General features: G+C 50.0%; 2 protein-coding genes across 11 annotated transcripts in view; one reads left to right on the plus strand and one right to left on the minus strand.

Moving 5' to 3' along the window:
• NEK6 (NIMA related kinase 6) overlaps window positions 1-14,886 on the minus strand; it is a 984,684-nt gene that overhangs the window by 929,458 nt on the left and 40,340 nt on the right. The gene's annotated exons all lie outside the window — the stretch shown is intronic.
• Window positions 1-14,886, plus strand: part of DENND1A (DENN domain containing 1A) — a 547,088-nt gene that overhangs the window by 496,193 nt on the left and 36,009 nt on the right. The window lies entirely within an intron of this gene.

Raw genomic sequence — 14,886 nt, forward strand, 5'->3', positions numbered from 1 at the left:
ACCTAAAAGAGAAATTGTTGGCTTATACTAGCTTCAGGTATGGCTTGGTATCCAATCATGTTCGTTAGACCCCAGTTTTTTGGTTTTTGTTTTTTGCTTTTGCTTTGTTTTGCTTGAGACAGGGCCTCACTCTGTCACCCAGGCTAGAGCGCAGTGGCATGATCTCGGCTCACTGCAGCCTCAACCTTCCAGGCTCAAGCCATCCTCCTGCCTCAGCCCCCCAAGTTGCTGGGACTATACAGATGCACACCACCACACCTGGCTAATTTTTTTTTTCTTCAACTTTTACTTTAAGTTCCAGGGTACACATGCAGGAGTGCAGGCTTGTTACATAGGTAAATGTGTGCCATGGTGGTTTGCTGCACAGATCAACCCATCACCTAGGTATGAAGCGCAGCATCCCTTAGCTGTTCTTCCTGATGCTCTGGTTCCCTTCACTGCCCCTCACTGACAGGCTCCAGTATGTGTTATTCCCCCAGTGTGTCCATGTGTTCTCATCATTAAGCTCCCACTTGTAAGTGAGAACATGCAGTGTTTGGTTTTCTACTCCTGCACTAGTTTACTGAGGATAATGGTTTCCAACTCCATCCATGTCCCTGAAGGACAAACGAGGACATGACCTCGTTTCTTTTTATGGCTGCGTAGTATTCCATGGTGTACATTTTCTTTTTTCAGTCTATCATTGGTGGGCATTTGGGTTGATTCCATGTCTTTGCTATTGTGAATAGTGCTACAGTGAACATACATATGCATGTATGTTTATAGTAGAATAATTGATATTCTTTGGGTATATAACCAGTAATGGATTGCTGGGTCAAATGGTATTTATGCTTTAGATCTTTATGGAATCACCACACTGTCTTCCACAATAGTTGAAATAATTTACACTCCCACCAACCATATAAAAGCATTCCTTTTTCCCTACAACCTCTCCAGCATCTGTTGTTTCTTGACTTTTTAATAATCACCATTCTGGCTGATGTGAGATGGTATCTCATTGTGGTTTTGATTTGCATTTCTCTAATGAGTAGTGATGTTGAACTTTTTTTCATATGTTCATTGGCCACATGAATGTCTTCTTTTGAGAAGTGTCTGTTCATGTCCTTTGTCCACTTTTTAATAGAATTTTTTTCTTCTTGTAAATTTGTTCAGTTTCCTTGTAGACGCTGGACATTAGGCCTTTGTCACTGGATCGATTGCAAAAATTTTCTCCCATTCTGTAGGTTGTCTGTTCGCTCTGATGATAATTTATTTTGCTGTACAGAAGCTCTTTAACTAGATCCCATTTGTCAATTTTTGCTTTTGTTGCAATTGCTTTTGGCATTTTCGTAATGAAATTTTTGCCTATACCTATGTCCTGAATGGTATTGCCCAGATTTTCTTTTAGGACTTTTATAGTTTTGCATTATACAATTAAGTCTTTAATCCATCTTGAGTTAATTTTTGTATACGGTGTAAGGAAGGGGTCTACTTCCAATTTTCTGCATGTGGCTAGCCACTTCTCCCAGCACCATTTGTTAAATAGGGAATCCTTTCCCCATTGCTTTTTGGTTTTTTGTTTGTTTGTGTGTTTGTTGGTTTGAGACAGAGCCTTGCTCTGTCACCCAGGCTCGGGGGCAGTGGTGCAATCTCGGCTCACTGCAACCTCCACCTCCCAGGTTCAAGCGATTCTCATGCCTCAGCCTCCCAAGTATTGGATTATAGGTGTGTGCAACCATACCCAGCTAATTTTTGTATTTTTTAGTAGAGATGGGGTTCCACCATGTTAGCCAGGCTGGTCTTGAACTCCCAGCCTCAAATAGTCTACCCTCCCAGCCTCCAAAACTGCTGGGACTACAGGCACAAGCCACTGTGCCTGGCCCCTATTGCTTGTTTTTGTCAGGTTTGTTGAAGATCAGACGGTTGTACATGTGCAGTTTTATTTCTGAGTTTTATATTCTGTTCCATTGGTCTATATCTGTTTTTGTGTAAGTACCATGCTGTTTTGGTTACTGTAAACTTGTAGTATAGTTTGAAGTCAAGTAGCATGATGCCTCCAGCTTTGTTCTTTTTGCTTAGGATTGTCTTGGCTATTTGGGCTCTTTTTTGGTTCTATATGAATTTTTAAATAGTTTTTTCTAATTCTGTGACGAATGTCAATGGTAGTTTAATGGAAATAGCATTGAATCTATAAATTACTTTGGGCAGTATGGCCATTTTCATGATATTGATTCTACCCATGAGCATGGAATGTTTTTCCATTTGCTTGTGTCCCCTCTTGTTTCCTTGAGCAGTGGTTTGTAGTTCTCCTTGAAGAGGTCCTTCACTTCCCTTGATAGCTGTCTTCCTATGTATTTTATTCGTTTGTAGCAATTGTAAATGGGAGTTCATTCATGATTTGGTTCTCTGCTTTGTGTATAGGAATGCTTGCTATTTTTGCACATTGATTTTGATCCTGAGACTTTGCTGAAGTTGCTTATCAGCTTAAGAAGCTTTTGGGCTGAGACTATTGGGTTTTCTATATATAGGATCATGTCATCTGCAAACAAAGATAATTTGACTTCCTGTCTTTCTATTTGAATACTCTTTATTTCTTTCTCTTGCCTGATTGCCCTGGCCAGAACTTCCAATACTATGTTGAATGGGAGTGGTGAGAGTGGGCATCCTTGTCTTGTGACGCTTTTCAAGGGGCATGTTTCCAGTGTTTGCCCATTCAGCGTGATATTGGCTGTGGGTGTGTCATATATAGCTCTTATTATTTTGAGGTATTTTTTTCAACACCTAGTTTATTGGGAGTTTTTAATATGAAGGAATATTGAACTTCATCAAATCTCTTTTCTGCGTCTATTGAGATAATCATGTGGTTTTTGTCTTTAGTTCTGTTTATGTGATGAATTACATTTATCAATTTGTGTATGTTGAACCACCCTTGCTTCCTGGGGATGAAGCCAACTTGATTGTGCTGGACAAGTTTTTGATGTGCTGCTAGATTCAGTTTAACCTGGTTAATTTTTGTATTTTTTTATAGAGACAGGGTTTCGCCATATTGCCCAGGCTGGTCTCGAACTCCTGAGCTCAAGCGATCCTCCCACCTCAGCCTCCCAAAGTGTTGGGATTACAGGTGTGAGCCACGGCGCTCAGCCTAGACCCCCCTTTTTTTTTTTTTTTTTTTTTTTTTTGCTTCGTTTATTGGCCTTGCCTCTTTTGCTATGACCATTATCAGGCAGGCTTTCCCCTCCTGGTGGCAAGATGCCTGCAATCCTTCCAGGTGCAAGACCAACAGGAAAGTGACTGTCACATCCTAGTAACTCCCATGCAAGGCATGGCATTGACTCCCTGGGCTGACTTTGATTATATGCCCATCGGAACCAATTACTGAGGCCAAGGGTTTTTTGTGTGCCACAGGTAGGGCCCCTCCTGAAGCACATACCTAAGGGGTCATTCCTGAAAAGGAAATTGGGGCCATTATCAAAAGAAGGGAGAGAAGATCAAGTTGACAATGTGTGCAGAAGCCAAACAGGAGACACTGTCTCAGCTCTTTGTCCACATGTCTCACAGCAGAGAATGGTTCATACCCAGAGCTGTGGGGATCCTAAAACCAAGAGAGCTGCAAGGCTGAGAGTCAAGGTCAGACATTAATCAGGGCACCAGATAGAGGAGGGACAGAAGAGAAATGGCAGGTTAGCGCATGGCAGACCAGGGAGGTAGGAGGCAGGGTATAGGGATGGGCACAGCTGTCTGCAGTTGCCTGTGATAGCTCCTGGAGACTCAAGTGTGACAAAGTCCACTGCAATCCCGGGGCTAGGAGAGGAAAAGGGTAGAAGCTAAGAACCTAGGTCATTCGTTCAGCAAATCATCACTGATGCCTACTCTGTGCCACATCTGTGAAAGCAGAGATGGCAATGACACGGTTCCTGACTTCAGGGGTCTAACATTCTTGTGGTGAGTGGTTCAACTTAATTCTGATGGACAGAATCCATCTGGTAAGTTTGAAAGGCCCAGATTTGTGCTTGTGTGATCATGCCATAAGGCATCTCTAAGTGCCCTTTTTGTTTGTTCTAAACTTCAACAAGTTTGGTCCTCAGGGTGGTCTCCCCACCAGCATTCTCATGAGGTGCGCATCAGCTCCTCACGGCCAGCTTGCGGGAGATCACTGGGAAATAGATGGAATGTTTTGTTAACACCCTTGCTTTTTATCTGCTTCAAGGACTAGGCAGAGAGCTTGTCTTTCTAAGATGGGAGTGAGCATCTTCTTCAGGCTGCATCTGAGACGCATGGGGAGGGTTCCAAACCAGAGAAACTAAACACGGTGGCTGTTCCAGGCTGCTCTGCGATGAGGTGGCAGCTGGTTTCATGCAAAGGGTCTGCCCCTGGTCCAGGCAGTCCCCACTTGCTTTCCCCAGCCAGTTGCAGTGGGCATTTCTCACCTTTTAAATCCTTTCTTTGGCACAAGTTATGGTCTCCAGAAAAGCTCAACTAAAATACACAAAGAGGAACAGAAACTAGACTGGCTGCAGCATGGCTGACTGATTGAAGTGTAGAGTCCAGCCAGAGAGGGAGGTCTGAGCTGAGCTTTGCACCTAGGACCTGTGTTTGGTCCTCCCTTCCCTTAGATGGAGCTCGTCCCTGGCTCTGTTCTGCCTCTAACTCCACTCCCTTAGGAGCCACGAGGCGCTTTACCTGTGGTTTCTAGCACCACCTTTGTTCTGGGAGCTCCAGGCTTCTGTTTCTACTCATTCCTCTTTCACAAGCTTCAGCTACTAGAATGTCTTAGTCAGACTTCCCAAACCAGCTGCATCCCAGTTCCACCAAGGTGTCAGCCCCTCTGCACCCGTACATTCCTCATATCCCTGGGGTCCTGTGTCTCTCTCCTCGACTGGTCCATGAGGCACAGTGGGCATCAGAAAGCATCAGCACATAGTTGATATAGGCAGGCCCTGCGGCCTCCTGAATGTGGGCACCTCTCCAGGATTCTCTCCCTGACCACTGGTTTGCCTGTATGGTCAAGAGGACGTACCCAGCCTCCAGGACCCTCCCTGCCAGAAATCACTACCAGCCCTGCCAAGCCCGCCCTGACCACAGCTGGGCCTTCTAGACTGGAGCTCCCTGCCATCCTCCACTCCTGGCAGTTCCTGCCCACCCTGCAAGACTCTGCGAAGTGCCCGTGCCCTGGGCAGAGTCCCTCCTTCTTCTCTAGTCCCCAGCGCCTCATGTTTATTTGTTCACCAGCTCCTCATGGACATCTGCACTGGGGGACCCAGGGATGAACCAGCCCCTACCATCTCCACTGCCAGGACTGCTTTTCCTCTTCTGTTCCACCTGAACAGAAAATCCTCCTAACCCTTCAAGGCCCTGCTCAGGCACCGCCTTCCCTTGGCAAGCCCCTGCCCCCACCGACTTCTCCAAGCCCAGTCATTCCCTTGCTGCTCTGAGCCGGCACTGTCCCTATGCCGGCTTGCTGGGGGTGCATTTATACCCTGTCCCACAGAAAAGGACAGAATTGGCCTTCTCTGTATCCTTGGCACCCTCACAGGGCCTGGCACAGACGGGCTGCCCCATGAGAGTTTGGGGAGTGATCAAGTAGTGAGTGAGTGCAGTCAGGAAAGGCAGTGACGCAGGGAAGAGGCGAGGCCAGGTCCACTCACTCCTTGTGCCCTTGAATAGTCAGTCAGTTCAGCGGAGCAGGAGAAATCCAGCAAAAGGCAGTGGCTCTTGTTCTGCGGCGCCTGCCCGCGCTTTAGAATCCCCGCATGTGGCGCCGGGTTGTGAGAGACAGGATCCTGAGTCCCCCGAGGCTCCACCGTCAGCGGTGTGACAGCGGGGCTTCTCTGCCAAAGGACTGGCCAGAGCCTACACACAGCATTTCTTTAAAGGTCTGTATCAGAGCTGCTCAGAATCCAGCTCCCTGCTGGGGAGATATTGAGCCCAACAGGACAAGAGTGGGAAATCTGATTCAGCGAGACCAGAGGAGACATTTCTCAGATTAGAATTCTCTGTGCCAAAGGTGGGGAGTTTATCACAGCAGGGAAGGGGAAATAAAACATAAAATATTGAAAATAAATTATATCCCACAAGCAAGATCCTCCGAGAGAGTCAGCTCTGTGTCTGTGGCTGTGCGGGGAGTCCCCGCCCCATGGCCACGGGAGTGCTATGCCAGAGGCTGCTTGTTGCACATCCACCATCAGTCCCTAACCCTGGCAGAGCCAAGTAGTGCCTGCAGGCTAAGGAAATGATTAACCTGGCCATGCCCAGAGGAAGGGATGGCAAGGACTAACCAAGACATGGAGAGTAAAAAGGGGTTGGGTAGACCGAGGGGTGTTCATTTACAATGTAGACCTCCCATGTCTCAGCCAAGCCCCTTCACAAGCTTTGTCTCACTTAATCTTCTCAACTGCCCTCTAAGACTGATGCAGTTATGATGATCCCCAGACAGCTAATGCTCAGAGAGGTTAAGCACTTTGCCCAAGGTCACACAGTAAGTGGCAGAGCAAGAATTCAAATCCAGGCCTATCTGATACTGGAACCTGGGCTCTCCCACCCTTCTCAGGGGTGGGGGAGCTTGAATTTTATCCCATAGGTGCCTAGGAGCCAATGAGGGTTGTATTCAGAGAAATAGCAGCTGGGAACATGTATGCTGGGCCACTGTGGAAAGGGATGGAAGTAGTTGAGGCAGAGAGACCACTGATGATCCCATGGACATTGCTCAGGCCAGGGCTGGTGGGAGCCTGATCTGGGATACTACTTATGGGGGTGAAGATGAGAAAATGATCCGAGAGACATTTAGGAGACCCAAAGGACAGAACTTGGCGGGCAGCCGGATGTCCTGCGTGGGAACTGTTGAAGTTGATCATAGAACAGCACGGGGCTGGACACAGGCTATGTTCCTCTTCATCCAGCCAGCACGCTCCAATGAGGCTTGAAGTGCAGTCCATGAGGAAGGGATGTCCCTTGGGGTGTGCAGGATTGATGGACACCTCCCTCAGCAACCCAAGAGTAGGAGTTTCTGCTCAGGGGCAGAATAGCCTGCTTGGAGGAAAGAGGGTACAACTCCCCCGACCTTCACTGTCCTTGCATTTTCCCTGGGGCTGTCTACCAACCACCTTCCTTTTCATACTCCCAGGGTGCTGTAAGCACCAGGATACCCGTAACTTACTCCACCCCCTCTCCCCAGCCTAGGGTGTGGAATGTTATGGCTGCTTCCCTGCAGGTTGCCAGCTCTTCAGCCCCCAGGTCATTTCCACCAAGGATGATGTACAGTATTATGCTAAACCAACTTTATGGGCAGCCCCTTAAAATGCAGGCCTGTACCTATGATGGATGGAGCACATCCAGTTGTTTAGCCAACCACTTACAGTTTGTTGCAAACTTGCAAGAACCACACATGGGCCTCTTGTTAGGCCTGTTACGCCAAGGACCCCATAAATAAATAGTAGCGTGTATCTTGGTGCATCAGGACTGGAGTATGGAAATAGAGGTACTGTATAAATAATGCATATTTACAAAATAAATATATCCTATACATGAGTGTGTGCAGCCATAACCAAAGCATCTAGCTTAACAACCACAGAAAGCTTTGAGGGTCTGCCAAGTGATCGGCTCCCATCCATCAGTGTGCACCAGCATTAGAAATGACCGCCGAAGGGAGGGGGTCCTCCTGCACGCTGACCTTGAGGCCTTTGCATTGAGGCAAGTGGTGAGATTGCAGGTGGGCACCCTGACACACAGCTTTTCTGCCAAGGTGTGAAACCTACCGCAGCCATGTGTTCCTGCAGATGTCTTAAGGTCTACCGCCAAGCAGAAGGCTGATTAGCGCCAAGTTGCAGGACGTAATGGGTTGCACCTACAGGAAGAGGGCTGGCTGGGGGAGGAAGAGATTTCCTAATTATGCAGATTCACTTAGGCTTGCAAAAGGAGCTGGTGAGTTGCCTTTCCAGGGAACTCTTACCGGAGCCCTGTAACTTTCAGCCATTCACCCTGAAGGCAGGGCCAAGCTTTTGGGAAGTCGGTGCCCCGTCTCTGCCGCCCCTTTTTGAGCTCTGAACCCCACCGGGCATCCGGCTCTAGCATCTGGAGCTCGGAAGAAACAGCTGACAGAATGGCCGCTGGAGTGGGCGCCCCTCCCCTCGGTTGTAATGGCACAATGCTGGATTTCAGTATTTTAAATGAAAAATATATGCAGTTAGCTGTGCGCTGACAATGTCCTTGAGGATTTGACAGTGAGATTTTCCAGCAGTTGGTCTTCGTTAGGATCCTGGCGGTGTTTAATAAGGCAGTCGAACTGCTGGCACCTTGGGTTCCTGTTTGTTCTCCGAGGGCTCAGGGGCTGCTGCGGTAAGCACATCGACCAGAGCTGATCATTACAAGGGCGTACGCCACCATGAATAAAAATGTCACACGTTTTCCCATCTCACAGCGGTACAAAATGTCAGTCCTGTCAAACACACATTGCAGGGAGCTGTGTGCAGTCCGTACAAATTGGAGAGCCGCATATTCCCCCAGCCTTCTGATATTCTTCATTTGAAGCTGAAGAAAAACAGTTGTTAACCTATTAGCTAGGATTTTAAACTCTGTTGAGGCGGTGGATGGGTAGACTTTGACACAGATAGAAATGTATTCCAAGGTCCAGGAATTTTAAAACCAGGTTCTCCGTCCATTTGTTCTGAGGGAAGGAAAAAAAAAAAAAACCTCTGTCTGGTGAACCTGACTATCTTTAACTGACACACTAGGGAAATTTTGGGATATTTCATATCTAAGCTTCCCATTGCTTCCACGTTTGCATTCCACTCGAAAAGTCTATTGCTTTGGGGGATGGCCCTGGGGCTCAACCCGTTAGGCTAGGAAACCTGTAGGTAGAGAATTTTTCCTGATCAGAAGCATGCCAGTAATATTGCCAGTCTTGCAGACAGAGTAGCTCCAATGATGGGGACAATGACTGGCGGGTCTGGCATTATTCAGATGCTGGGTGATGGCTTCACTGATAATTTGATGCTAGTTCCCCACTCCTGGGCAGCCATTTACTTTAACTTGACCACGTGCCAGGCCTTGTGCCAGGAGCCAGATGTGAACCCTCAAGGACTCGCCTTCTTAGGGGAAGGACAGAGGTAGGAGTGCCCAACTTTGTGAGCCAGGAAGAGAGAGAGGACTTTTGGGGGAAGGGAACAGAGTCGTGAGGGATGCAGGAATCCATCACGTGGTGAGGGAGGGAAGGGCTTGTAGGACCAGCACGTGTGCTGTGAAGGGCCGTGGCCCGTGAGGGGCTGGCTGGAAAGAAGGAGCTGCTTATGGTGGGGTTTCTGCGGGGAAGGGCTGGGTCTTGAATGGCCTGCTAGGGACAGGGATGTGAGCAGCTCCCCTGGGCTGCCAGTGGCAGGGAGAACAGTTGGAGGCTCGTGGTGACCTGACCGAGGAGTCCCGGACTCCCTTTCTAGAGGGTGCTGTGCGCTCGTCTCTGAACCTCTGCAAAATCAGGAGACTGCTTCTAATTTCCTAGTTGCATCCTGTTGGGGTAGACATCATTCCGGAGATGATAAATTAGCCGGGTTTTGCTGAGCTGGCCCTGGCCCTTAAATGTACTGAGCAAATTCTCACCGAGTAGGGACACAGGCCTGGTGAAATGCAGGCGGCTACAAAGACAAACCCTTCTGTGCGGTCAGAACAGACTCAGCAGGACAAAAGTCTCAAAGGATGTCAGAGGGAGGACTTTCCAGGGAGAGAGAGGAGCCCCCTCGACCCGAGGAGGTATGTTTTAACATCTTCCTTCTGCTGTTGTATGTCGGGTCTCCTGGGAGGAGCGCGGGCTTCTTTGGAGTCAGGCATACTTGGACTTGGATCCTGGCTCCGCCACCAGTTAGCTGTCAGGCCTGGCCTGGGCAAGTAACTGAGTGACATGGCCTCAGTTTCTTCATCTTTCACCTTCTTGGAGGGTTGCTGAGATCAATAGAGACCTCGCATGTAGATCTCCCAGCACGGGGCCTGGTACATAGCAAGTGCCAGAAAATAGTAGCCCCAGGGAGGAGATCATCTCCCCTAACATCTGGAAGCCCCTCCTCTAACGTCACCTTGTGTCCCCCTCCTCCTGGGAATGTCACCCAGGCACCCTAGATGCATCCCAGCAGCAAGGCGCCTGCCTCCTGGTTCTGTCTGGGCAAAGAATGGCATATGTCAGTGAGGTCCCTGCCCCTGCCCAGGCACCAGCCGCATCTGGTGCCCGACCTCCGGCCGCCAATGGGATGCCACCTATTCAGACTGTGCACCTGCACCCGACTAAAAACAAAGGGCTCCCCTCCCCCTGCCCCACTGCTGGCCCTCCTCCCTCCCCCGCCTCTGTCCCCCAAGCGGCTAGGGTCACCCGGCCCCCACACAGCCTTCCCTCACAGCTGCCTCGCTGCTTTTGTTCAGCATGTGAACTTCCCCGTCAGCCGAGCTCCTTGCACGGGAAGTAATCAGGGATCTTGACAAGGCTTCAAACCACAAATGCCACTACAAATTAACCAGCACCACTACAAAATACTACTCCTGTCAACATCGGGGAAGAATGCACTGCTCTTCAGGACCAGTCTGAGACGGCTTTCAGCTCAGCACTCACTCACGGCAAAGAGAGTGCCCGGACCCAGCCAGAGAGAGTCGTTGACAGGACTGGTGAGCCCCTGAATCGTGAGCGTGCCCTCTCCGGAGACCATCTCTGCCAGACCCTGTGGCAGGTGCTGCGGCTTTTCTTCCAGGACCCCCTTCAATCCTGAGCACCCCCTCATCTCCCTCGCAGGTGGTGCCTCTGGAGGGCAAGTCGTGGGGCACCCAGAAACCTCACTGTGGAGTCTGCCGTTCAGAGAGTGAAGCCCAGCCCCACCTCTGTGCGTCCTACCTATGTGCTGTGCCTTTGGGCAAGAGGCTTCCCTTTCCCTGTCTACAGAGCAGCAATCATAATAGAGCCTCTGTCTCGGAGTCGCAAGGACCTCTGGGATATCCTGAGTAATACCCACCCCTCTCATCCTCCCTTCCTTTCCCTAAAGAAACACGTCCTTGTTGCCCTGTGTGAGGGGACTCTCACCACGTGGAAACTTCTTCCTCAGCGTGACGTGCAAGTCCTTCCTGTACAGCATCTTGCAAGGAACATCCCTCTAGAGTGACAGCTTGTTATCTCTGCAAATGCTTCAGGCCTCAGGATCCCCACATCTCCTCTGGGTGCCCCGCTGAGTGGCTCAGGCAAGGAGCACGCTGTACGCTACATGACACAGGGGCCTGGTCTTCTCCAGCTGCCCTGGCTGAAGCTCTGAAGCGGAGGCAAGCATTTGATCCTCCCCAACAAGCAGCACAGCCCTCATCCAGGGTGGACGGAGAAGATCGGGGACAGCGATGGGAGCTGGGGGCTAGGTGAGAGCTGTGCCTGCGAGAGAGCTTGTTGGGCATCTCAAAGGAGACACTCCACAAAAATATCGCTTCAATGCACTTCTTTTTGGAGGCATATCAAAAGAAGCCCTCTTTTATTTCCATGCCTTGCATAATAGCAGATTTCCAGTCCCAAAGAGTAGAGGAGCCTTGCTCTCGGCCCAGAGGCCCTTTGTAAAGCTACAGAAAGCTTTGTCTTCCCCTCCCAACTGGGTCTGTTTCATGCATAGGTCAGAGCATTGATGTGGCTACTAGCCAGGAAAATTAACCAGGTGAACACTCTCCTCGTTAAACAGCCACAGAGTTTAATTGTGAATTTGTTCTCTTCCCCCTCTCCATTCCTGGCCATGTATTTGACTGGGGCATGTGCCTGGGACAAACTGAGAAATGGCAGGGCCTATCCAGCTTCCCCCTCTGGGGCCAGGCCTCCTTCATTTGAGGCAGGTAGGTGCCTGGCAGGGAAGGGAGAATTCAGAGTACACATTGCATGCAGAGGATCTGAGACCCCCTTTGGGGCCAGCTTCAGAGGCTAGCTCTGTCATGGACCAGCTGCCATCAGTCACACCCCACCTTCTTGGCCTCCCCTCCCCAGCCACCCCAATCTTTACATGCACAGTCCTCAGCCTTTAGTGAACCTGGTTGGTCCCTGTGACCTCCAGCTTCTGTTCACTTCTGCCTCCTTACCTGTACCACTCCCCGGTTGGGGTCTGGCCTGTCTCCCACCAACTTTGATATTTCACCTTCTATGTGGCCCTGTGGTCCCAGCAGTGAAGTGGGGACACTCATTCTGACGGCACAAGGATGTTGAAGGGATGGTCCCACATGTCCCCTTTACTGGGGACTGAGTCCATTCCTAAACAGCTTCCTGCCCTCTGCCCCATACACAAACATCATAGCACCCCTGCCCCAGCCCATAATTAACTCAGGATGAGCTCACTGGCCCTCTTCTCAGGGCCTGTCATCCACCTGCTCCGGGCAACCCTGGGCAAGTGCTTGCTTGCCCTCATCTGTGAAATGGGTAGCAGCCCTCATTCCCCGCAGAGGAGCCTTGCACTGGTGAGTGTGCAGCAGCTGCTCAGGCCCTGGAAGCACCGGCAGCAGGAAGTGCCTTGGCTCTGCCCACAGCACAGGCAGGCTGGCTCCCAGGCAGCAGGGACACCGCCTCCCCTCCCCTACACACTGCGCTCTCTGCCCCCAAGTCACCACCTGGCAGTCAAGCATTTTCTACCCTGCAGCCCCGTGCAGGGCGCCCACTCATCCACGCCACCCAGGTAATTAAGTTGATATTCCAACACGCCTTCCCCTCCTGACCTTTTGGAAACAATGTGTTTTGCTGCATCAACAAATTAACTGCAAATCAGATGCTGTCCTCATAAATGCCGGTTTCATATCCAATGAGCATACTCACCTGGCCCACACGGCTGACAGATAGAGATGCCGAGGGCCAGGCAGAGACCAACAAAGGCCAAAGAGGTCCCCTTTTCTCAGGGACTTCTGTGTCAATCACACCTTCGGTCTTACCCTCTCTTGTGTTCATATCTCCCAGCAGTGGTGTGGCCAGTGCGGGTGGGTTGACAATATGGAGGCCTGGGCAGGCTCCTGTGATTGGAGGGGAGTATCTGTTCTTAGAAGCCCACACATCCTCCTCCAATGCATTTTCTATACCACGGGCGTCAAGGTTTTTCTTATTGTGTCTGATTATATCCCTCCCACGGAGCTCAGAAGAAAATCCGCACTTCTCAGCCTGACATTCAAGGCCCTCTTTTTATCTGACCTCCCCCAGCCCCTCCCAGGTCCTGGCCTGCCCTGTCCTCATATTCAGCCCCACTCTTGTCTGATTGGACCACTGTGGTTCCCCTGTCCCCACACTCCCTACCACCTCCAATCCGTGTCAGAGACCTTCCTCTGCACCCCCTGCACGACAGCGCCCTCTACCAGAGTCTTGTTCAGACACGTGCCCCTGTGCCTGGGACGCCACGCACTGTTTGTTGAATGAATAGACAAATGAATCACATGCCTCCTTTGGAAAGCACCACAAAAAGATTCTTAAATAAGGAAAGAAGGAGAAGGTGTCAGTTACTCTGTCATCCGCCTTTTCTCTGAGGCACAGATCTCTAACAACAGATTCTAACCTCAGAAGGGACAAGGATTAGAAAAACCATGTCAGAAAGGATTCCAGGTGACTTTGGAAATTTTAGTTGACAAGGATAGCACAATGGGCTAAGAATACCTGCTTGTTTTAGTTTTCGCTACTAGCTGTGTGACCTCATACTAGTCCCTTAACCTCTCTGGGCCTCCTGTTTCCTGTCTCTGTAACAGGGAAATAATCCTTCTCTAACTTGCCTCACCAGGGACTGTGAGGTTCAAAAGAAAGTGGAGAAGTTAAAATGCTTTGAAAGGAAAACACATCATATAAATAGAAGAGATTATGAAAATCCAGTCTCCTTCAACAGAACCTTGCTGATAGCACACAACTTTGGAAAACCAGCGTCCTCACATCCATAGGACTTTGCTGGAAAGACCTGTGGGTCCCATGGGGAGATGGAAGATGGAGTGGTCCCATTTCATCCTCAGGATATCAAAACCGAACCTCGCGTTGTGGCTGTAACTGTGCTCTCATCCTCATGCCAGGGTTTGTAACCTGGGAATCTTGCCGTTTTACGGAAGAGTTCACTGAGACTTAAGAGAGGTTAAATCACTCGCCTAAGTTGCAGAGCCAATATTGAAGTCAGCTAGAAAATGACAGAACCAACTCGTGAACCTGCGTATTTCTAACCCGAAGTCTATGTCTTGGGGTTTACCCCACCAATATTTCTTTCACTTTAAGATATTTTCCCATCATGTAGGTCAAATCCCACCAAACTCTGCAGTCCTTGAGGACAAGGACTGTGTCTTATTCTCTGAATCCCCCTCGTCCTGGCTCCCAAATGGTTGTCATAAACCCACATAGGAGGGATCCTTCCACTCTGGGACAGTCCATCTGCTTCCCCTCCAGAAGTGTTTGTCAGGCAGGCAGGCACTTTGCGTTGACCAAACCTCCAGCCTTCTCCCCGCTTCGCCGGCCCTCTCACCCCTCCTACCCTGGCCCAGCTCGGGAAGTGCCGGAGGAACTGTCGAACTGAACTCTTCTTAGGAAAAGATCGCCAAAGGTCCAGTCTTTTTGAACTAACTTAAGAAACAGCAGTCTGTGTAGCCACATTTCAACCCGGCCAGGGGACAGAGGATCACATATAATGTGACCTCAATGCAAAGATGCCCAGACCGCTTCGATTCTCTGCTGCGTCTACTTTAAAGCTCTTCCAGTTTTACCTTCCTTTCCTTCGGCGGTGGAAAGAGCGCTCAAGTGGTCAGCGGTCAAGAGGCCTTCCCGATGACAGTCAGCACTCCCAGCTCTGCCCATTACCAGCTGGGGGTGTTGAGCAGATCGCTTTACCTCCCTCCAATCTGTTCCCTTTTCCATGGCCACTAGGGACACTTAGCGAGACCAGGAGCGCCAGGGTGAAAGAGGAGCAGGCTCAGGGG

Source organism: Macaca thibetana, chromosome 15 (assembly GCF_024542745.1).
Source record: "Macaca thibetana thibetana isolate TM-01 chromosome 15, ASM2454274v1, whole genome shotgun sequence".
Classification (NCBI taxonomy): Eukaryota; Metazoa; Chordata; class Mammalia; order Primates; family Cercopithecidae; genus Macaca; species Macaca thibetana.